The sequence below is a fragment of the Osmerus eperlanus genome, chromosome 23, assembly GCF_963692335.1.
Source record: "Osmerus eperlanus chromosome 23, fOsmEpe2.1, whole genome shotgun sequence".
Classification (NCBI taxonomy): Eukaryota; Metazoa; Chordata; class Actinopteri; order Osmeriformes; family Osmeridae; genus Osmerus; species Osmerus eperlanus.
In genome coordinates, this window is record NC_085040.1 from 5,804,649 (window position 1) to 5,827,493 (window position 22,845).

General features: G+C 48.1%; 1 protein-coding gene across 1 annotated transcript in view; it reads left to right on the top strand.

Annotated features, from left to right (window-relative positions):
* Positions 1–1,671: 1,671 nt before the first annotated feature.
* The window catches only part of adgra3 (adhesion G protein-coupled receptor A3), a 114,188-nt gene continuing 93,014 nt past the window's right edge, over positions 1,672–22,845 (top strand). The window contains exons 1-3 of the mRNA XM_062449729.1: positions 1,672–1,726; positions 2,188–2,300; positions 2,740–2,788. The gene's annotated coding sequence lies outside the window, so the exon portion shown is untranslated. The remainder of the gene's footprint in view (positions 1,727–2,187; positions 2,301–2,739; positions 2,789–22,845) is intronic.

The following is a 22,845-nucleotide window of genomic DNA, read 5'->3' on the forward strand; positions in this document are numbered from 1 at the left end:
CATCTGTCTATAATACATTACAATGTTTAAGTAGGGACTCAGGGAGTCAGTTGGCTGAGCGATGAGGGAATCGGGCTAGTAATCCGAAGGTTGCCAGTTCGATTCCCGGTCATGCAAACTGACGTTGTGTCAAGGGGCAAGGCACTTCACCCTACTTGCCTCGGGGGAATGTCCCCGTACTTACTGTAAGTCGCTCTGGATAAGAGCGTCTGCTAAATGACTAAATGTAAGTAGAGTTATAGATTGAGGGACAGCTTTTCCACATGTCCCCACTGTTTTGCTGTTCTGGTTTAAAAATAGCTTCAATCAAGTCTTACTACTTCACATGAATGACTTATTAACACCATATCCTCATAATCATAGGATGTACTGCAGAGCACAAGTTAAGAATTAGCACCGAATTGCCGTCATTATCCTTATGCATTATGTGGTGTCGCTATTTTGAAATAAAACTTTCTTCAATGTTTGGATTGTCAATTGTTAAGACCAAAACCACTGCGACTAAACGGCATTGAAATGCATGGACAGTGTAACTATAATTACTGGGTAAAAAATACTCAATGCCTTAATCCACATGGTAATAACGTAATTAAAGTGCTGTTTCATGGTCTTCATAATCTTCTGTGACAAGACTTAAAATTCAATTAACCCCATTTTAACACGTTGTTTCAACTTACTCGGGAAGGCTAATTTGCTCAAAACTTACTTCGCTCGTTATAATTACTGTATGTCTGGAGAATTTCCTGATTCTACAACCATCAGTTGTTTATCTCAGCAAAACACTGATTCGCCATGGACGTCACCACAGAGGCTGATAGAATTGTTTGACACAATTGCCACCCAATGAGAGGGCTGGAACCAGAGCCATCATTTGTAATTCTACGCCTTTTCATTTTGAGACAGATTGGAGCAACATATCCCCAAGATTCATTCACCATATAAAGTCCCCTATATAATAGCAGATTGTATTTTATAACAATAGCACACATGTAATTACATGCGTTATACTGTTAACACACTGAGCAGCAAACATTTTTGTCTTCTATGCAATTACTAATGCATCACATTTCATTTTAGTTCTCCTTCTCTCTTTTCGCAGTGACATATTGAGCTGGCAAAACTTTCCATGTGCCTTGAGAGAAGGTCGTTGGACCAGCCCAAAGCTAGCCGCTGAAACATAGCCAAGATTTCCACTGGTGTCATTCAGATTAGCATTAGACGTGAACGCATTCCCTAAACACATCAGACGCGCGAAGGACAGCTAGAGCCTCTATCCAGACAAACTGCCCAATTGTTAGAGAGAAACAGGGCAAGAAATAAGATTGGTTAGGCCTAATTACATTTGTAAGCTGTCTTATATAGCCTATTATGATTAAACACAAAATGGCAATTTTACGACTAGACCTTTATACGACGTGATACAATGAAATACAATGAAGTCCTGTATTTGATATAACTTTAAATAAATGAGCCAATGTGTTATGTCTGCGATGAATTCTGTAACCGTTTTTTTACTCAGGGTGTTTTCTGTCACCGCTTATAAGCGGTTGTGTGGGATGGGTTGATGGCAAACCACGGGGGAATTGGTATTGATCTACTTCACCGTGTTTGGAAGGACAAACGCGCACCTGGACTTCATCAACGCTGATTGGACAGCGCAGCTTGCCGCGTTCGGACGACAGCTGAGGACGGTCGGTTTGAGTGTCATGGCCCAGCAAAGGACAAAGTGGGCTACGTTTATTCACAACGATAACACAAAACACCAACAACAGTTTTCTTTAAAAACAAAAAGTTTAAGTAAGCTTTGTAATGGAATTCGTGTGTCATTTTATGGTTGTTGAGTTCTGGCCAACTGCCAGCTTTCTCTTCCGTGCACTGTTAGCCTATAGGCTAACAGTAGCCTACTGTTCTCAGTAGTAGTTAGGCTAGCTTCCACGTACATTCACTATACTTCTGTCAACCCACAGTCGCTGTTCCATTGCTGTGCCTTTTATATTTTTAAACAGCGCTTTGACAAACGCAACATAACAGCAAATAGTATAATACCACAGTTCTGACAGGTACACAAACACTAGACTGTGTTGACAAACAATCCTCACACCAACTTCTCTCAAGTACATTGCAACTTTTCAAACATGTAACATTCTCTCTCCTCTCTCTCTGTCTCTCTCTTAAAAAATCTCCTAGGTCCTTCAACCGGAGCAGGAGCTCATCCTGAAAGGCAGCGAGAGGAACAAAGCGTGGCACAGGGGCGGAGCGGCTATTTTTACCCAGGCCCAGGAGTGTGTCAGCCACAGAAGGTGAGGCGGGAGGGGACCGAAATTTTGGAGCCGTTTGGGAGCGGGAATCAGGTAACGTTAATCATCCAGACAGCAGAAACATTAACTGTGCATGAGGCTCTGTCTCTGGGCATTGCATTTACTGTACTTTCTTCAAACAGTGGCAGTGGGTGTGTGTCTGCCTGTGTGTGCGTGTACTGTGTGTGTGTGTGTGTGTGTGTGTGTGTGTGTGTGTGTGTGTGTGTGTGTGTGTGTGTGTGTGTGTGTGTGTGTGTGTGTGTGTGTGTGTGTGTGAGAGTGAGCAAGCAGCCGTGTGTGCTTGATTGTGAGTGTGGGCAGACTGTGTTTTGTGTGGAGGTGAGACAGACAGCACTTGTAAACTCACAGAGTGCTCTCTGCTCTAAGGACAGCCAGCGGCCCCCCAGTGGAATAAGCGACATCTTTTCCAACTTACTTTCAGGACTGAGAAACCGCATCTGGGACCGAAGACTCTGTCCTGCAGCAGCAGGGTAAGTCCCTATTTGGCGGCCCTGCCACAACACAGACACCACTACACATCACGTCCTGTGCTCTACCACCTAGCTGAGTGCTTACAGCGTTTGTGTGTACACACGCCATTGTTAAGACGAGGCTTTTACAACAGTGTTGTCTGTTTCGGATGCGGTATAATGCCCGGTATAATGCCTGCAGATTGGGAGACTGCTGATGGGGCACATTTCAGCCATGGGTAGTGCAGAGGCAGGGATCTCACCCCTACAGAGCCAGGGGCACACCTTTTGTTATTATTTTTGGCGCCGGCTGATTCGCGGTGACCTAGTTGGGGAACTGGGACCGTGAAGGAAGAACGCGGCGATGCATATAAAATGTTCCTGGCTGCCGGCTCTCCAGGATTTTGATTCACGTGTTCAAGGAACATCAAAGTAGGCGTTTCCAGTCCTGTGCAGAACATTTCCAAAAAGAGCTTTATTGTGTTTGTATCCCTCCAAAATATAAATAGACTGCAGTTAATGAATGGCGACAGTCACTGTATTTCCAATGCAGTTTATGTTGCATTTCTGGGCTAAATATGAAAATGGCATGATAAGATAGAGTAGATTTTATTGTCCAGAAGGAAATTAGTTAAACTACCGACAACATGTTGCATACAAAGGGTACATGCACACATGTCACCCAGGCTTGTCTGAAGCTGTCTGTGTTGTGTATTGGACCATACACTCACACGGTCCACTCTTGTGATCGTATTGTGACAGTAGCAAGCTTGGTTGACTTGCTAATGTGTAGTTGCACTGCATTGCAAATTACAGTTATCAGACCCTGGGTTGACTTACTGACAGGTAAACATCAAGGGAGTCAGGGAGGTGTCAAATTATTTAATCTTTACCTTTTACCTGCAACTGTGGGTGTCAGGTGGCTGAGCGGTTAGGTAGTTGGGCTAGTGATCGGAAGGTTGCTGGTTCGATTCCCAGCCGTGCCGGGTGGCGTTGTGTCCTTGGGCAGGGCACTTCTCCCTATTTGCCTCGGGGGGATGTCCCTGTGCTTACTGTGGGTCTCTCTGGATAGGAGCGTCTGCTAAAATGACTAAATTTAAATGTAACTGTAATCATTATACCCACTGACATGGTTGTGACAAGTCTTCGGCCTGTTGCTCCAATCCTTTTACTGTATGAACCCATTATTCACCTCCCTTGATTAGTTTAAATATTACCTCGGGCTCTGCCTACAGCCATCCATGGCTTTGTGTTAGGGGGTAGGAGTAGTGAGTCAGGTAGACACCTGGGAAAGGGCTCTCTTGGAGTTTGGGTTTGGTGATGGCTGTCACTTGAAAGGGCTCAGCTAGGACTCTGAGCCGAGGTGAGCTCTTAGTGGCCTACTTTAGAGGCAGATTTAGCTGTGATGAAGATGAGGGTGAAGGGGAGGGATGTCCACTGCTGTTTGTTTTCACATCTACCCCCACACTCACACATCGGTCTCTCTCTCTCTCTCTCTCTCTCTCTCTCTCTCTCTCTCTCTCTCTCTCTCTCTCTCTCTCTCTCTCTCTCTCTCTCTCTCTCTCTCTCTCTCTCTCTCTCTCTCTCTCTCTCTCTCTCTCTCTCTCGTCTCTCTTTTTCTCACTTTCTCTCCCTCTCTCTGCCCTCCCCTCTCTGTCTCAATTTCTGTCTGTCTCTCCCCCACCCTCTCCCTCACACCCACCTAGCCAATGCTCACACAGACACGCGCACACTCTGCCTATCATGTAAGTGACCTAGTTTAAGTTGAACCAACAGTTAGATTTGTGATTCAGTGAGGGTGTAATTCAGGATGTCTCCGGAGTGCCGTGCCCATGCAGTAGATAAGAGGTGTGATCTGCTGGCCGCCACTGCTTTGAAACCCAGATAATACGCCCTCAGAAAATCACATTCAGACGACACACCAGCCCCTGTAATTGTCTCTGCTCGAGCTACAGTGGAGTTCACATATTGAACTTTGCACGGTGGATGGGAATGAATAATTCTGCAAACCCAAAACCATCCTGGCCCAGCTCTCAAGTATGAAATGCCAAAGCGGTCAGCACTCTCATTGCTCACAATAATCAATGTCAAATCCAGTTTTGTAGATTACACAGTCCAAATGCAAACAGACTGGAGATGGAAGCGCTTTCTCTCATAGGCTTTTGCCATTTGGTTCTCCGGTGTGGATTTTTGACACAGCAATACACATCTACTTTCCACATCTTCAAATCCTGGAATCACTCCGACATGTTTCTAGTAAAGACCTATTTTGCAAATCAATCGCGCAGCATAAATACCGGAGCAGTCTTATTTTCCATGCATCCCGTCACATGGCAGGAGGAGAAATGGGCCAGCGTTTATAGACAGAATATGAATGAAGGTAGCATGCAGCTTTTATGCCTCCTAATAAGCCTCCAAGGCTCTGAGAACATTACAGCCCTCCAGTTTTACAACCGCTGATGTTCTGCTGTGAGACACTGCCTTCTCAGGAGGGAGGGGGGGGGGGAGGTGCATGCCGGAACGATCCACATGAATATACGGCTATGAATCAGAATCAGATTGCTCTTCCATGATAGTCTCTCACAGATTTGCTTGATAAATAGGGAAAGGCGGTTAGATGCGTGTGGTGTGTGTGTGGTGTTGTGGTGGGTGGTGGGGATGTGTGTGTGTGCGTTTCAGATTGTGCCGGGGTTTATATGTGTGTCTACGCAGTGCTGTTCCCGGCAAATGGATTGGGATCTGACTGGCATTCTAATGAGTGGTTATGATGGTGTGACGAGACTACCCCCCCTCCCCTCCCCCACCATATCTTAATCATGTCACAACAGAGCGCGCCCGGCCGGGTGGCTGAGATGTGCCTGGCGCGTGGGGGGGGGGGGGGCAGTCCATCACACAGCCAACGAGGGAGGCTGACGGAGCAGCCTGGGATTATCCATCTGACAGGAACACGCCATCAGCCCAGACACCAGGACCCTGGTCTCCATATCACGGCCTCCTCTCCTACCCACACAGACCTCCACACACACAGGCCGGGTCAGGGTCAGCAAGGGTCTACTAGTCATCAGAAGGTTCCAGACCGCCTCATCAGTTTGCACTGCAAAAGGGAGATGAAGAAAGGACAAACACTGAAGACTGTTGAGAAGACAAGTGTGTGAAACTTTCCACTGGGAACCTCCAAGCGTTTGAGAAGCTCATTTAAACCAACGCCATGTGCTGTACTTCAAAGAGGCGGCCAACATTAGTTTTGGGAAATTATATTCAAATGTGTTGATCCCTTCTGGCCATTGATAATTGTGGTGTTTTGTCACCCAACCGCCCTCTGGCTATTTCAGCATGATCAAACACAAGACTAGCACGGCCCTCTGTTTTTTATAACCACAAACAAAACTTGTCAAATGAACAAATATAAACAGTAGTTCCTTGTTGCCTATCATTTCTATCACTCATTTGATGAGTGGATAATCACAGCTGGTAATTAGTGTTTAAATGCTTTATCTGGAAGTCAGATGTGGCCCTCTTGTTCAGTACTTTTCAGTAAGAACGTCCGTGTTTCTAGTCTTACAGTCGATCATTCCTTTGTCATTTTTACATAACTACATCATTAGCCTTTTTTGAACAATTTTCCAATGTTGCTCCTCACAGTGAATACTTTGTAATGGAAACTCTGGGAATTAATTGTAGGCACATCACTCGCCTGCAGTAAAATGAGCTGTGCCGATGCGTATCTGGGAGATGATATCAGCTGCATCAGCCCCAGTGATCCCAGATTAACGTCTGAACACGACCGGCTACGTTCGCCCGTGGAGCTTCGCATGGCACCTTGTAATGAATTCTGGATGTTAATCCATTATTTATGCATTTTAATGTTGGGTGGTGCTAATTCCCCATAGTTTCATTAAAAAGGCAGCCATAGATTAACAGTGCAAAGAAATCAATTTATTAAACCATCCATTTGCACCATTTAGCAGAACAGCGCAGGTGGATGAGAGGGAGACAAATGTTGTTGTTGTGTAAATTGGGAGTGGGAGCGCTCCTTGTTTCTCGCTGAGCCCAGACAGTATTGAGGCCGGGTGCTGATGTAGCCGGTAACTGTGACGGAGCCAGTGGGGGCAGTCAGACCCCCTCCATCAAAACAAACAAACGCTTAGGAGAGAACGCGGAGCAAGGCTTTTCGGCGGATTGAAAGAACGAGGATGTTTGCGAGCGGGCCAATCCCTGCCTCGGGGGGGCCAGGTTCACTCCACTCGTCACAAACTTGTTTTCAAAGTGGAGTTTAGGATCCACACAGCAGGATGTGAAGTGCAGTCCCTCGTTGACAAACAGGAGCTCTTCTTTCTCGTTTCGGAGGGAAGCTCTTGACTTGACGTGCACCGTCCTTTTGGACGTATCCATGTTGTTGATTTTTTTATTGTTGCCGGAGCTGAAATGGCATGATTTTCTGTATCTGAAATCCAACCTTGTACACAGTCTCACACACGCACGCACACACACACACACACACACACACACACACACACACACACACACACACACACACACACACACACACAACAAACAAACACACACTTGTCTGCTAATGCTTCCCGGAAAACACAAGCCAATTGAATCGATACCCCTTTAGAAATATTTAGACCATGGGGATTGACGTGAGAGATCATGCTATCGGTGAAGGTAGACACAAATAGACGTCTGGTAGCATTGACTGGCACTGTTGCCATCCAAGCTGGTGGGGGCTATGTATAGGTCTTCTGTCTGTCTGCCTTTACTCTCCTAGATGTGTACATGAGATTCCTGCCTTATCCAAAGTGTTCATGGTCAGGAAATGTGTCTCTAACTTGGTCCACACGTTGCAACTCTAATAAATGGCTCAAAAACTGATTTCTTTTCTATTAGTCCTGCAGTTTAAAGTTTTTATCAAGCAGAAGGAGTACTTTTCTATCTGCGAATCACACACAGACGCGCAGAACTTTTGGATTTCAAGACGTAGCCAAGCCTCGCTGCAAGGCTTTCATCTGAGGCATTAGATCCGTATCTCCCTAATACTGCACAGGGGACATAAAACGCCTGAGATTGTCAACTGTTGTCTGTTGCTAGACGAGCGTGGAGCCTGACCTGATTTCCCCCGTATGCCGGGAGGATTGGGGGCTCCGCCGAGGAGCCCCCACCTTTGAGGCCTTGCCAGCCCCAAGCTCCAGGAGAGGCACAGTTGTTCGGAGGGCTTTTCAGTGACGATCACAAACTCACCTGACGGTGCTCACACAGACGGACTCTCTTCTTGAGATCCAGCCATGTTTAGGACATTTTTAGTCCAGCCACCAGGCAAGTTGTTATTTTATTGACCGGTTGTTGTTCCTTGGAATATGAGCTTGAAGCCCCTTTACCAAATCCATGCATACAGATGCTTTTCGTCTCATACACTCACTGTGACTAGCCCTTTCACTGTTACCTCCTGAAACACGCCAAGCCTCACACGCATTCCCTCAGGGCTCATTATGCCATCAGTGACGTATTTAACAACCCTGAAAGGGATAGAAGTGTGTGTGTGTGTCTGTGCAGAAAGTGTGTGTGTGTCTGTGCAGAAAGTGTGTGTGTGTCTGTGCAGAAAGTGTGTGTGTGTGTGTGCAAGCGAGCGCACCGGAATCCTTGGCCTTCCCTCACCCTCTCATCCTCCAGCAATGTTAAACAGACAATTAACTGGTTTTCCGAGAGTGTGTGTGAGTCTGTGCCAGGCGAGCCTGCAGCGGGTCCTGGTAGTGCTGAGGCTTTAGCTCGATGAGTTACCCATCCGTTTTGGTGCCATTTACAGGAGTGGTTAGTCCGCCACTGATCGCTCATGAAGCTGATAAAAAACATTGGAGGCTGTTTGTTGTTGACTTTCAAAGGACTCTGGGATGACCTCCAGTGTAAGAGCTTCTGCAGCAGCACCGTGACAGCATCGTGTCACCATCCCCTCATCATGCTTCCTGGACGGGATTGTCAGCAAGTCTATAACTGACACCGTGCCCTGTCCATAGGGGATATGGACGGATTACACCCGGGAATTAACCATCTACGCCGAGGTCCTACGACTTAGCTAGCTTCCTATTTCCACCATGACACCATGTTGTGCTCTAGTTGGGCCATCGATCTTGGGTGTGTGTGTGTGTGTGTGTAGGACTGTTTGGGCAACGGGGCTTTTTATCCCTTGACCCTACTCCGCCTCCACAAGGGAGGGCTGCTGTTGCTAGGCGACCAGGAAATTTAGTGTCTGCTGCTATAACAGTGTCATGATTGGGGAGAGTCTTGAGCTTTACACTTCCATATAAAACAGTCAAACAGCAGTCGGCTCTGCCCAGCACGGCCAGGCAAGCCCTGCTTCACTCCTCCTCTCTGGCTAATTAATGGTGAATAATCTGAATTAGTATTTTCAGATTTCCATTTGCTGTTAAGCTCTCTCTCTCTCTCTCTCTCTCTCTCTCTCTCTCTCTCTCTCTCTCTCTCTCTCTCTCTCTCTCTCTGTCCGCTAGCCGAGGGGACACTCTTCAAGATTGTACGGAAAAATAATAAATAAAAAAGGCAAAACTGTGTTTTGGCACCCTCCGTTGCCTCCCACCCCCCATCAAATTCACTCAAATTCACTCATGTAGGACACGATTTCTAATTGCTATATTTAATGTGTTAATGATTTAATTATTCTTTTAATTAATTTGTTACGACTAAATGATTGACTTAATTCAAGGGCTCTCGGCTTGTCTGGGGGGGAGGACGGGCCAGCGAGTGCTGGGACTCACAGATGAGACACACAACACATCCCGGTCCTAACTTCAGGGACGGGAGAGAGAGAGGGCGAGAGAGAGAGCGAGAGCGATGAATATTGTGCTTAGTCAGATTGATTTGCTCATATTATTTAGTCAGCTGAACAGGTCCAATCTATTACAGAGTAGAGGCACGAGCAGCAGCCATTCCCCATCGTGGGTGAGTAATGAGTGTGGCTCTAATCTGAAGTAAACACACCAGCATGGCCTCCCAGTGAAACAGTAGGTCTCACAGTTTCTGCACGTCAACAAACAGCCATGACATCAAAGGGATTTCCATTTTTAATTGAAGCGACTTTAATGTTTCATTGCAAGTTCATTTATTTCATTTCGATTCGATGGCCATGGAAATGGAACAGAAATGGAAAAGGTCAGAAAAAATATATAAATAATATGCATTCCAGAGCATGCATGAGCTATTTGTAATGGAACAAATAATACCCTCAGATATTTGCTGTCTTTCGGCTTGTATGAGGAAAAGTGCAAAGTTATCAAGCACTCTGGGCACTCAGTATCGCTTTCCTCCTCAGTGTGTGACCAGCACTCTGACCGCTACGCTCTGAAGGCAGCCCCGTGCGGACTCCCACAGAGAGGCCCTCCTCGGCACAGCTAGCCTCCTGGATGGAGTGCACCAGGATGGGATTCATTACCGGAGTTCTGTGTGCTGGTGTGGAGCCCTCCCAGCCACCTGCTGTCGGCCAGGCTAGTCTGGATGACAGTGGATTTGGATGACGGCTGGTGAATGCAGGTGTGTGTGCGAGACAAAGCAGAAAGGTGTATACGCGTGAGAGACAAAGCAGAAGTTTGTGTGAGACAAAGCGGAAAAGTGTGTGCGTGTGTGTGCGTACACAAGCCTGTTTCGGTGGCGACAAGGAGCAGGTGAATAGAGTGTAAAGTCTGTCAGAGCCCACGTGGGCTGGAGTCCTAGTTGTTTACTGGTAAATATTTGTCTCTCTAGCTGACGATACAGATAAGGCCCCCAGACAGGCCTGTCACACACAGAACCCAGTCTTCACTCACAAGTCTTCTTTATTAAGGAACATTGATTTCTTTTAGCTTCTGATAATCCCTCTACTGGAATCAACTCCAAACACATCAACGCATCCAAACCCAAGGTGCTCCCACATCAAACTCCTCACTTTCCGAACCAAAAACTCATTGTACTGTCTAGCAGAGGTAGTCAACAAACTGTAAATATGATATATTTCACCCCTTGAATAAGTGCGTGTCCCAGAGGTTTCCTGTTCAAATCACCTGCTGATATTTCCCCCTGTCAGAGCAGTCACCTGGCACAGCAATCTGTCCCCATCCCTCAGCCCACGTCAAGGACTTGGCCCCTGCATCCTCTCACACAAGGACTAGAGTGAGGGCCTCATCATGACCCAGCCCTGCCATTGATGTGGCTCTCATCTCTATCTGACCCAACTAGCAGCAAGTGGCTCCTTTTTACCCTCTCCTTGCAGTGTGTGTGTATGTGTGTGCGTGTATGTGTGTCTGTCTGTTTATGGCGTGTGTATGTCTGCCAACCCGTGTGTCTGTGCCTCCTCCGCCCGTTCCGTCTGAGCTCACTGTTCCCATGGCGATGTGGTGGCTCGGCAGGGGGGGGGGGGGGGGGGTGATGGTGAGGGGGGGGTCGCCAGTGCCGGTTGGCAGCCCAGCGCGTCTCCCCCGTCCCTCCACAGCAGGCCCCTCCTGGGCCCGGCGATGAGCTAAATTATTTTTAATGGATCTTCATAAAACCATCTGTATCTGCGCACCTGCACACTGGAAGCCTATCGACAAAGTGATTACGACCGCGGGACCCAGAAATTGCTCTAAAATGTGTAATCATTTTGTTTGCTATATATAATGCTACCCCCCCGTCTTGTATCTATATATTTTCGCCATGAGCGCTTGAGAGTCAGGTGAAACCTATTTCCCCCTGCCCAGGCCCATAGCCTGGGTCCAATCCTCATTATTAACTACGGTATTGCACAGTGTAACATAGTATTTATCCTGTGGGCTCCAACTCTTTTACATGTGAGCGTACTTTGTCTGAAACGCTATGCTAATGGCTTGTTCGACCTGGCCTGAGGAGCCTCGTATGACCGGACATGAGGTACGCTGTCCGTCATAAATATAGGTTAATCGGTATGTTAATTTCCACAAACCGCACCTGCAATCAAACTCATTGGCTGTCAAGCTTCCTAAACGGTTCGCTACCCTTCATTAGGGTCGTCAGTAACAGAGGTTGTTGTGCCTTTTAGTTTTTACCATCCACATAATTCCTACAAAGTATGTATTAATGTATTATGGAATTATGTGAATTTCCCTAAAGTAATTACACAGTTACCCTACAGTGACATTACACAGTAGCTGTAGAGTAGATACCACACAGTATCTGTAGAGTAGATACTACACAGTATAGAGGAGACTACAAAGTATTTGCAGAGTAGATACTACAGTATAGAGTAGATACTACACAGTATAGAGTATATACTACACAGTATCTGTAGAGACTACAATGTAATTGCCCAAGGATACTGGCTTATTAAAGGATAAGTGTCATGACAAGCAGCAGAACAGGAACCTAAAACTGTAACTGCTCTGTTTTGTGACTACAGGTTACATCAGAGGCTATCTCTGCTCTGCTTCTAATACTAATTACCCTCTGAGTATGTACCATGGAGGTACTTGGAGCTGGTTCAGATAGCCCTCCAAGCAGACAGGAGCATGGCTGGTACCTAGATACTGCAGGTCACGATGGGCATAGCGCAGCACAGCAATTAGCAGCAAAGGATCACTTGCCTCGTAGCACATGACAGGCGGACACTGCCATATCCTGTCATACCTTGAGATGCAAACAGAGCCATGATACCAGCAACACGTCTCTGCTCTCGGTGTCCTGTCTCTTCTTCTAAATGGGATTTGTAAGATCGAGCCGGATGTTTTATTTATCAGTCTCCCAGGACAACCCTCAGATGCCCTTTGAGAGGGTGATTTATTAAAAATGAAAAATGAAAAAGAAAGGAAATTCAGACGGTGGCCATTGTCCTTGTGCCCGGTTGGCAGATAGTTGAAGGAAATTGAATGAGCTCAAATTGAAATCCACCTCCATTGGGTGAGGGCACATTATTTAGAAGTGCTTCGTTACGGCGGCACGGTATCTTGATGTGGGACGCCGTGCGGCTCGTTCATCACGTCAGATAAATAACTGTGGAGAGGCCGCTGCTATGGCCACCTCAGTGACGACTAATGTGACGCCTGGAATGGCACAACACACACACATTTTGGATCTGATTTGCATAGTTACAACTTCACTCACTTCCCGAAGTTCTGCTGGCTTCGTAAATGCGTACGAATCCAATTTCGTCTAAATATATTTCAGCTATCGGAAACCTCAGAAGCCTCCAACAGCAGTTAAGATATATATGAAGGTATTTCACCTACATAAGATACATGTTGAACGGGGCAGCTTAAAAGTCTGTTTTCAAATGTGATGCTGTGCACAGTATTGCTCTTACCCAAGTGGTAAATACAGTTATGGGTGTGTGTTAAAAGAGATGGTCTAATCGTTCCAGCTGTGTACCTCCGTGTGTGTCTCCCCAGAGCCCAGTCTTGGATGAGTCTACGGGGGGGGGGGTGAGAGATCTGCGGACTGTTCAGCCAATGGCTCTGTTATTGGCCAGCTTTATAGCCAGATGTTCCTGTGATGTGAGGATGAGGAAGGAGGGATGAAGGGGAGGGATAAACGGCGGGGATTGTGGCTTCTGATCTGCCCCCCCTCCCCTCATCTTTAGCCCCCCCTTTCCTTTTTTATTTCACTCAGTTTATCTCCCGCACTCTGCTTCCCTCCCTCCCTCCTCTCCCATCCATCCCTCCATCCCCCTCTTCCATCCCTCCCCCTCCCTGCCTCCCCTCCATCCCTCCCCCTGCCTCTCTCTCTGATGTGGAGGCAGATGCTTAGGGCCCCCAGAAGGAGAGAATGTCTCCGGTATAAAAAGGCGGTAATGAATGGGAGCCGCCTGTTTGTGCTCTCGTCGCCAAACGCCACAGCTGCACCAGAGCTGGGCGGCACAGCCCCCCCTCATCACCCTCCGCCTGTACCCCACCCCCCTCACCACCCTCCGCCTGTACCCCCCCCCCCCCCCCTCAACCCCTTCACACACATGCACACTCTTTGCTGCACTATTTGCTAAGTAGGGCCCAATCTGTGTGAAACCCCATATCTAAATCTCTCCCTTACTAATACCCACGGATAGCCCTTCTTCGACAAGCTGCACGGTGACGACCCCTCAAGCACGCACTCTGCTTTAAACACAAACGCCAGCTCTAGGATAGAACGAGCACGTAAGCCGTGAATGCAGTCCCAGGGACAGCACACGATGCTGTGAGTCAGATGGCCGGCGCTAGCTACAGGGGTACAATCACAGCCTCCTCATCCCCTCTGCTTGTCTGACCTCACAGAGGGGTTAGCCCCACAACAGGGGTTAGCATCACACGGGAGTTTCTCACCCTTATCTCCTTAGCTATTTTGGTCCTAATTGCTGCTAATGAATCTGTATCCGTATTGTCCTCCAGAGTCAACCAGTGGCCTCTAGCTGGGAAAGAGGAGAAAAGTGACTGTTCCTCCTCCTAGTTATGGATGGCCATGTTGTTGATTGATGCCTGCTGCATTTCTTTTCCTCTTTGTGGGATGAGGGATGTTTTTTTTCTTCTTCCTTCCTTCTTCCTTTTCCTCATCTTTTGTTGATACCATTATCTTAAGCTTGGTTCGGGGGTGTAATGGAAGTTTGGAAGAACAGGTGATGAGGCTAATTAGTCATTAGTGAGGAGATTAGGGTCCCAAATGACAAGTGCATGCTTTACAAGGTCATCATTTGATTAAAGTGCTGCCAGTGATGGGAGAAGCTACTCAGACATGATTAACTCATCTCTGCATCAACCCCCCTCGCCCCCGCCCCCCCTTCATCCCACCACCCTCTTCGCACTGGGGGGTTACACTCTCATTTTATCATACATGAAGCCAACACATATTTGTCAGAGCGCATCAGTTGTTGTGTGTTTGGGGGGTGGGTGGGTTGTCACATAGACTGTAGGGCTTGGCCCCCTGAGATTGTTCCCAGCCATTTTCATTTGATATGTCTTGTGGTGCAGTGATACAGTGTGTCTTTGTACTGTAGTGTGTATGTGTGTGTGTGTGTGCATGTGTGTCCATGTGGAGAGAGTTTGCCTTAGAAATATGAAAGTGCGCTGTGTGGCATGGCAGACCATGTGGAACAGGAGCAAGAATGAGATGTCATGTGGACTTAAGCACACAGCTGTGATTTGAGAGACAGTGTGTGTGTGTTAAAGGTTGTTGCATGACTTTTGTTTGTTCATGCTTGTTTCTGTATATGTCAAGCCGTTTCACACATGTGCAACTACCAAAACTTCTCTCCTTATGCACATTGCAGATCACAAAACACACAGAAAAAAACGATATATATATATATATTTATATATATATAGGCCAAACTTTTCTTGACATCTGAAAGTTAGAAAGGACACTGGCAGACCTCAGCTAGTGATTTTCTTAAAAGAGAAGAAAAGATGTATGTGACAAGTCCGGATCAATAACCTGCCAAGCGAGTTAAGACGGAGGACCCAGCCCCCCTCTGTGGTGACCCCGGCCTGCCCCCCCCACTCCTGCTGCAGCCCATCCGCCACAACCCCCAGCCACCCAGCATGCATGTGTGGGTATGGGGTGGTGTGGTGGGGTGGGGGGCGCTGGGATGGGGGGGGGGGGGTCGTGCATACATGTAACAGTGCCGGCTGCTCTTCACGCATGTGTGCTCTCCACACCCCCCACCCCCTCCTCAGCCATGCTCCCCCTTCTCCTACATTGTTTGCTTTGTTGGTGTTTACCTGCATCCATTATTGATAGAGGGGGGTCACGCATGAAGCTAAGTCAGCCCATCTCAATTTTTAATGTATAATATAGTGCCGCGGATGGTATCTCTCCACTTTAAGAGAGGTTCAGAAGGCAGATATCTGCCCTGCCCAATGGATGGAGGGTGTGGGGGGTGGGTTGGATTCCGGGTTTTAAAATGTGGTTCCCCTTAGGTCCAGTGAAAGCCAGGGCGCAGTTTCATATTTAGTGAAGCAAGTCAACAGTGAATTAGAAATAGCCTGTACACTGGGAGGGGAGGGGGTCTTTCAGCGAAGCGAAGCACATCGCCATATTACTCCTGTGCATCGTAAGTGGCCTTTTGCAGTAGGTAATAACCTTGAATAATCTTCCAAAATGAAAGCAGAGAAGCGGAGAGCTGTCGGAGCAGGGGTGGTGGTGGTGATGGCAGGGGGTGGGGCTTGGGATGGGGGGGCTGAGGATCCATCCAGTGGTCCCTATATGGCCAACCTCACCATGTGTCAAAGAAGCCACAAGCGATATTGAGCCCTCCTCATCCATGTTTAATAAACACAGCGTGGCAGGCGGTCACAGAGGAGAGGCGAGGTCAGGTCAGATAGGTCAGACAGCATTTAGAGAGAGCGGGGGTAGGGTAGGTGTGTGTGTGTGGGGGGGGGGTGGTGTCGGGGCTGTGTCTGTTCCTCCTTCAGCTTGTGACGGCGTAGCAGGGTTTATGTGTTATATCTCTAACAGAGTTAGGAGCAGTTACGTGGCTCTCTTAGCGTGGCATGTTGATTTGGCCCCTCAAATATGCTAATTCCTCCCTCTCCTGTGATTGTATATAATTAGAGGAGATGTACCGCATGGAACTGATAGGGGGAGATATTATTAGGGACACGGAGTCTCTCTGAAAAGTGCAGGCACTCAATCTCCCACCTTTCTCTCTCTTTCTCCTGCTCCATGTCCGCCGTTTTCTTTCCTTCTCCATCTTTCCTTCTCTCTCTCTCACTCGCTCCGCCCATCCTTTCTCTCTCTCTCCCCTCCTACCTCTCTTTCCCCCCTCTCTCCCTCCCTCCTCCCTCCCTCTCTCCTCTGGCAGGCCCTCGTTTATTTGTGCCGCTCCTCCGCGGGGAAGCGGAGGCTCCTTGAGGATGTCAAGGCGCTGCCACTTTAACAGATGAGCATATCTAGAATGAGCTATGGGGCCAGGGCCCCTCACACAGATGTGGGTTTGGCATTTTAATTTCACCTCACCCTCGCATGTGCTCTCTCTCTCTCTTTCCCACACACACACACTGTACAGTGCCAAACACATCCTACGTCACAGACACATCTTCCTTTCACAGACGATCACTCTATACTCGCAAACACCTAGTCCATTACCATCACCATCTCCTCCTTCAAGCTCAAGACTCTGAAAGGCACTTTTTCCTGGAGAGAGCTGTGTGTGATGAGGGCAGCGAGGGGTCTCGGGGTCTCCAGTGTCTCTCTCTCTGTCTCTCTCTCTCTCTCTGAGGCAATCCCACAGAGTCTTTCTTTAGCCCCTCTCCTGTGTACCACACACACAGGGTCACATTACAGGGCCCAGCCATGAAACTCAACCCCAGGCTCATTTAAAAGGAATGGGGTTAAGTGCATGAAATTGCCTGTCTCCCGGCTCTTTTTTCTTCTTCTTTTTCCTCCTGAAAGGCGCCCAGTACAGGTTCTCTGTGTGATTGCCCCCTGGGAGGAAATGATTGACGCAATGTGGTGAGGAGGAGGAGTAAGGGGGGGATGAGCCAGGAGGGTTGAAATGGCGGTTTGGGCTTCCCGGTCACGGATCCAGACACTGTGCAACTCACCCCCCCCCCCCTCCTGCTCCCCCTCCTCCGACCCCCAAACCCCACCGGAGGATCATGGAAGTTGAAATCCCTCAGACGGCGTTAGTCCTTGATTCAGCAGCGCTGGGCAGGGGACTGTGGAGTCCATGAAACATCTCCATCACGCGCCCCTGCACAGCGACACGGCTGGCAGAGCTCAACCTAATCCTGCCAGTACAATTAAATATTCCAGGCACCTGCATCATTATCCCAGCTCTTTAAATGGTAATGGAAAGACCAGAGCCAACTTAACACCTTACAGTACAGCTTGGATAAGGCTGAATGGTGCAAATTATGGGACCTGCCATTTAAAATGTCCAACTGAAGAGAGCGTAGTCATGCCGGAGGACATTATGGGATGTTTGTACTCCGAACGTTGCTGCATGGATCTGACAGCCCATAAGACTGTATCAAGCAGGAGCTCTCACACACACCACGAGACTGACAAAGAACCCTGCACACTGTTTCTTCTAGTAAACATGTCTCAATAGGATATCCTCCAAAACGGAAAAGAAGGCTGGCGGATGAACCGCTGCTTCTGAGGTTTACAGCAAGCAAAGGAAGGCGCCTGCCGCAGAGATGAGCTACGGCGTCGAGGGCCTCATCGAGGGAAAACAAAAGCACGCGTTGGAAGATGACGGGTGGGGGGGAAAAAACTGAAGAACAGAAATAGTTAGTTGTTCTCCATCCTAGTCTTCTCCCCGGAGACTGGGAAATAGAAAAAGGAGGGGGAAAAAACAACTTCTATTTCTATCTATTTGACCAGCCAAAGGCGCATCAACTATTTTCTCTCCCTCTCCCTTTGTCCCTGAATGCAATCATTTCAGAATTGATTTTCATGGCTCAGAAAGAAATAATGGGAATTCTTTCTAATGTAGAAAATGTATGTGTTCCTTTTGGTTAACCAGTATAGACCATATTTCAGGCTTGTCAGTTAGGAGAGGAAGAATATCTCTCATCTTTTACTCGACTTTTCTCTTCTCCCCCTCCTCTTCGTCTGAAATGACAACTCATCATCTCTAGAAATCAATCATGTAATTCCACTCTTAGGCTTCTGAAACGACTGAAGAAACTTGGCCTTTTTAGCACCGCCCCCGACTCCACAGTTTCTTCGGCTCTGAGGCGACGGTGAGCTACCTCATCCAGCAAATCATCCCTCACGGCGAAGGGAGGGACAGCAGGGATGACATGAAATTACCTTAACATGCCCCAGTTAGTGCTTACTTACCCAGGACGCTCTCATTGAGACCCTGCTGATGTGCACTACCCATCCCACTGCCGGGACCGAGGGGAGTGGGGGGTGAAATCTCCATGTTGGTCCAACGACATCAAAACCATCAGTAGACCAGGACCGTCCACCTTCCTCTTAGGGGCGGCACCCTGAGTAATGCATCGCTCCTATTCACACTAGTAGCCTACAACTCCAGAGAAGACGGGGCAATCGAGAGGCTCTGTCTCCTGGTTGAGGCTTGATCCATTTACCCAGGGCTTATCCATCAGGAGCTGTCTGGTGGGCTACACCCCGGCCAGGTGCCATTACTGTACCATTACACACCAGATTCCCCCCAGTTTATTACCACTATAGGAGCATGTCAGCCATTATTAATGATATCTCAACCCTGCAGATGAAAAAGGCTATTGATTGACAGAGAGGAGGTGAGGAGGTTGGGGATTGCCCAGACAGATACAGCACCCCTGCCACCCCCCACACACACCCCACCCTGTTTTAGATTTCTTCAGCCATAGGTGCAAACTAGATTGTGGTATAGACAGTATCTGGAAGTGTACTCTTATCAATTGTTTTCCTGTCAAAATATTCAATCAAAACAAATGCTTCGAATTTATCCCAATTACACTCTTGGTTCCTATAATTTTTCTGTTGTCGATAGACCGCAGTCGAAAGTATCAAAGTCAAGGCAGCGGTACATCGTTGGTTGACATGACGTGCGACTCAAGCACTCATATTCTGACACGGCTCTCTGCAGCGGCGGGGAGGGGCTGGAGGAGCTCCTCATGATTGGTGCATGCTAAACAACCTAACAACAAAACTCATTACCTTAGTAATAGTTACGGGGTTAAGGAGGGGAAAAAAAACTCCCCCTAAATTGAGGCTTTTCTCCAGTGCCATGCTTTGTTGAATTATTGTCAGACGGTGTCCAGAACAATTTCTGAGAGCCCACTCATTTTCCAACTCCTCACTGGAAAAGGTCAATTGGCTCTCATGTTGACCAACAGAATATCAATCAGTGTTTAACTACACAGCGCTGATAAGACAGAACGGGACAGAGAGTCCACAGACAAAATACTGCAGCGAATTCTATAGAGAGCTGTGCTCGTTGCCTTCCGACAGATTGAGGGGAGAGATGACTGAATTTGACTGGAAGAGTAAATAGACTCTGTCTGCGGCAGGCAGAGAAGTTGGGTGACAACCCCGGCCTTTATCTGACAAGCACCAAAAATCCCCTTTGGATACGAAATAGAAGTTATAGCAGTTATTAAATTGTAAAGGCAAGGAAAAAAATAGAAAAACGGCAACACAGAGGTAGGAGAGAAGAAAGTGTCTGGCTGCTAAAAGGACACGAGAGGCAGGAGATGCGCTGCTTCTCAGCTCCCCATTTTCTGTTTCCTTCCACGGAAAAGGATCAAAATAGCACGCAGACCTAACCTGGGAAGGTTATATTTTCCAAGTTCCCGCTTGGCGAGTGTCTTATCAAACGCCACAGAGCGCTGTGCTCGGTCGGAGAGCTGTGTGTCTGTGGGCTGATGGATGGCGGAGGACTTGATTGCCTGTCTGTTGAGAGGTCGTGCTCCAGCTGAGAGCACTCAGGCCTTCTCTCAGATGAGCCACGATGTTCAAACCACCATATAGCAGCCTGCCGTAGAAACGTAGAACCCAGAACCGTACAACTGAGAGCCAATGAGATAGCTCACATAGAGCTGTGAGCCCTACTAACAGAGGCTGTGTGCCACTTTTAACTTTAGAACCGTAGAATACACTTCAAGAACCATAACAATAGCCGTACAGGTTGACTTCAGAACAATGAAACAATACGAGAACCCCACACGTTGCAGCCATGGAGTTTATTCCGTAACTGTCGTGGAGGTGAAGGAAGGAGGAGTTGTGCAGAATCGCTAGGACAACCCCGTCGTCAAACGTTGCGCAGGTGAAGTATTCTGTCACATCGTCGTTACGGGTGTGTCGTGACGCCCTGTCGTAACGTTTCACCGGAGGTCAGTCTCATGCAAGCCACCCAGTCCACTCAGCGAGCAGCAGTCGTATCTGTTTTAACAACCCACTTCATTCCGAGCGAACGGGGAATTATTGTAAAGGCTCAGAACAGCCGACGGGGGTGGGGGGGGGGGGGTGGAGATCTGTCTCTTTGATAGGGGGCAGGGTGATGGTGATGGTGACTGGGCTGGAGCAGGGGGCAGGGTGATGGTGACTGGGCTGGAGTAGGGGGCAGGGTGATGGTGACTGGGCTGGAGCAGGGGGCAGGGTGATGGTGACTGGGCTGGAGCAGGGGGCAGGGTGATGGTGACTGGGCTGGAGCAGGGGGCAGGGTGATGGTGATGGTGACTGGGCTGGAGCAGGGGGCAGGGTGATGGTGACTGGGCTGGAGCAGGGGCAGGGTGATGGTGACTGGGCTGGAGCAGGGGGCAGGGTGATGGTGACTGGGCTGGAGCAGGGGGCAGGGTGATGGTGATGGTGACTGGACTGGAGCAGGGGGCAGGGTGATGGTGACTGGGCTGGAGCAGGGGCAGGGTGATGGTGACTGGGCTGGAGCAAGGGGCAGGGTGATGGTGACTGGGCTGGAGCAGGGGGCAGGGTGATGGTGACTGGACTGGAGCAGGGGCAGGGTGATGGTGATGGTGACTGGGCTGGAGCAGGGGCAGGGTGATGGTGACTGGGCTGGAGCAGGGGCAGGGGGCAGGGTGATGGTGACTGGGCTGGAGCAGGGGGCAGGGTGATGGTGACTGGGCTGGAGCAGGGGCAGGGTGATGGTGATGGTGACTGGGCTGGAGCAGGGGGCAGGGTGATGGTGATGGTGACTGGGCTGGAGCAGGGGCAGGGTGATGGTGATGGTGATGGTGACTGGGCTGGAGCAGGGTGATGGTGATTGGGCTTCTTTCACAGCTCTTTGTTGTGTTTTTGCTGTGTCTTTTGTCTCCTTTTCCCCCTTTGCACTGAGTATTTATCTCAACTATTAATAGCTTGTTGCTAACGACCGTTTCTCCAGGCAAGTGTTGTCAAGGGACAATACGCTTCACTTTAATGGGATATTTCATTATATTCTTGTCATTCATCCATTGTTTTATAATATAATTCTATCAGGCGTCTGATTCATAGTTAATTATTCTCAGTGGGACAGGTTTTCTATTAGTCTAATCCTTTAACTAAAATGATAGCCAATCCTGAGTTCACAGCAACCAGTTAGTAACTTCCCTTTTTTGACACCTTCTGAATCCCTGTGTCAGCGGACAATGATAAGTTAATTAGCAGAATCAGCCTGTGTCGCCAACCCCCCTTTCATGACACCTCACCCCCCCACACTCCTCCCCTACCTGGTGGCACCTTGAGCCTTCACACAATGTGCTTTGAATGAGAAGTTTGTGAAACTGGAACACTGTGTGTTTGTGCGTGTGTGTGTGTGTTTGTGTTTACCTGTGTGTACGTATGTGTATGTGTGTGTGTGTGTGTTGGTAAGCAGATGGCTGAAGGTGCCGGGGACTGACACTTTGTCATGCGGTGGGCAGGGCGCTGGCATGGCCGCTCTCAGACAGGAGCGCTGGGGCATCAACAGGACGGGGAAGGGGAACTCTGTGGACCAGAGCCATGCTTTAGACCTAATGATCTAACCCACACTGACGTGTGTGAGTGAGAGAGAGAGAGAAAGAGACTAAGACTGAGAGAGTGTGGGAAGGAGAGAGAGATTATGTATGGATATAAAAGATGAGCTGATATAGGAGATTGCATGTATATAGTTTTTATATATGTAATATATATATAATATATATGTTTATGTATATCTGTGTGTATATATATATATATACTGTAGATATATATAATGACCTGTGCAGACATACAGTTAGGTCCATAAATATTTGGACATTGACACAATTTTCATCATTTTGGCTCTGTATACCACCACAATGGATTTGAAATGAAACAATCAAGATGTGCTTTAAGTGCAGACTTTCAGCTTTAATTTCAGGGTATTTACATCCAAATCAGGTGAACGGTGTAGGAATTACAACACATTTTATATGTGCCCCCCCCCTTTTTAAGGGACCAAAAATAATTGGACAAACTAACATAATCATAAATCTAATTGTCACTTTTAATACTTGGTTGCAAATCCTTTGCAGTCAATGACAGCCTGAAGTCTGGAACCCATAGACATCACCAGACGCTGGGTTTCGTCCCTGGTGATGCTCTGCCAGGCCTCTACTGCAACTGTCTTCAGTTCCTGCTTGTTCTTGGGGCATTTTCCCTTCAGTTTTGTCTTTAGCAAGTGAAATGCATGCTCAATTGGATTTAGGTCAGGTGATTGACTT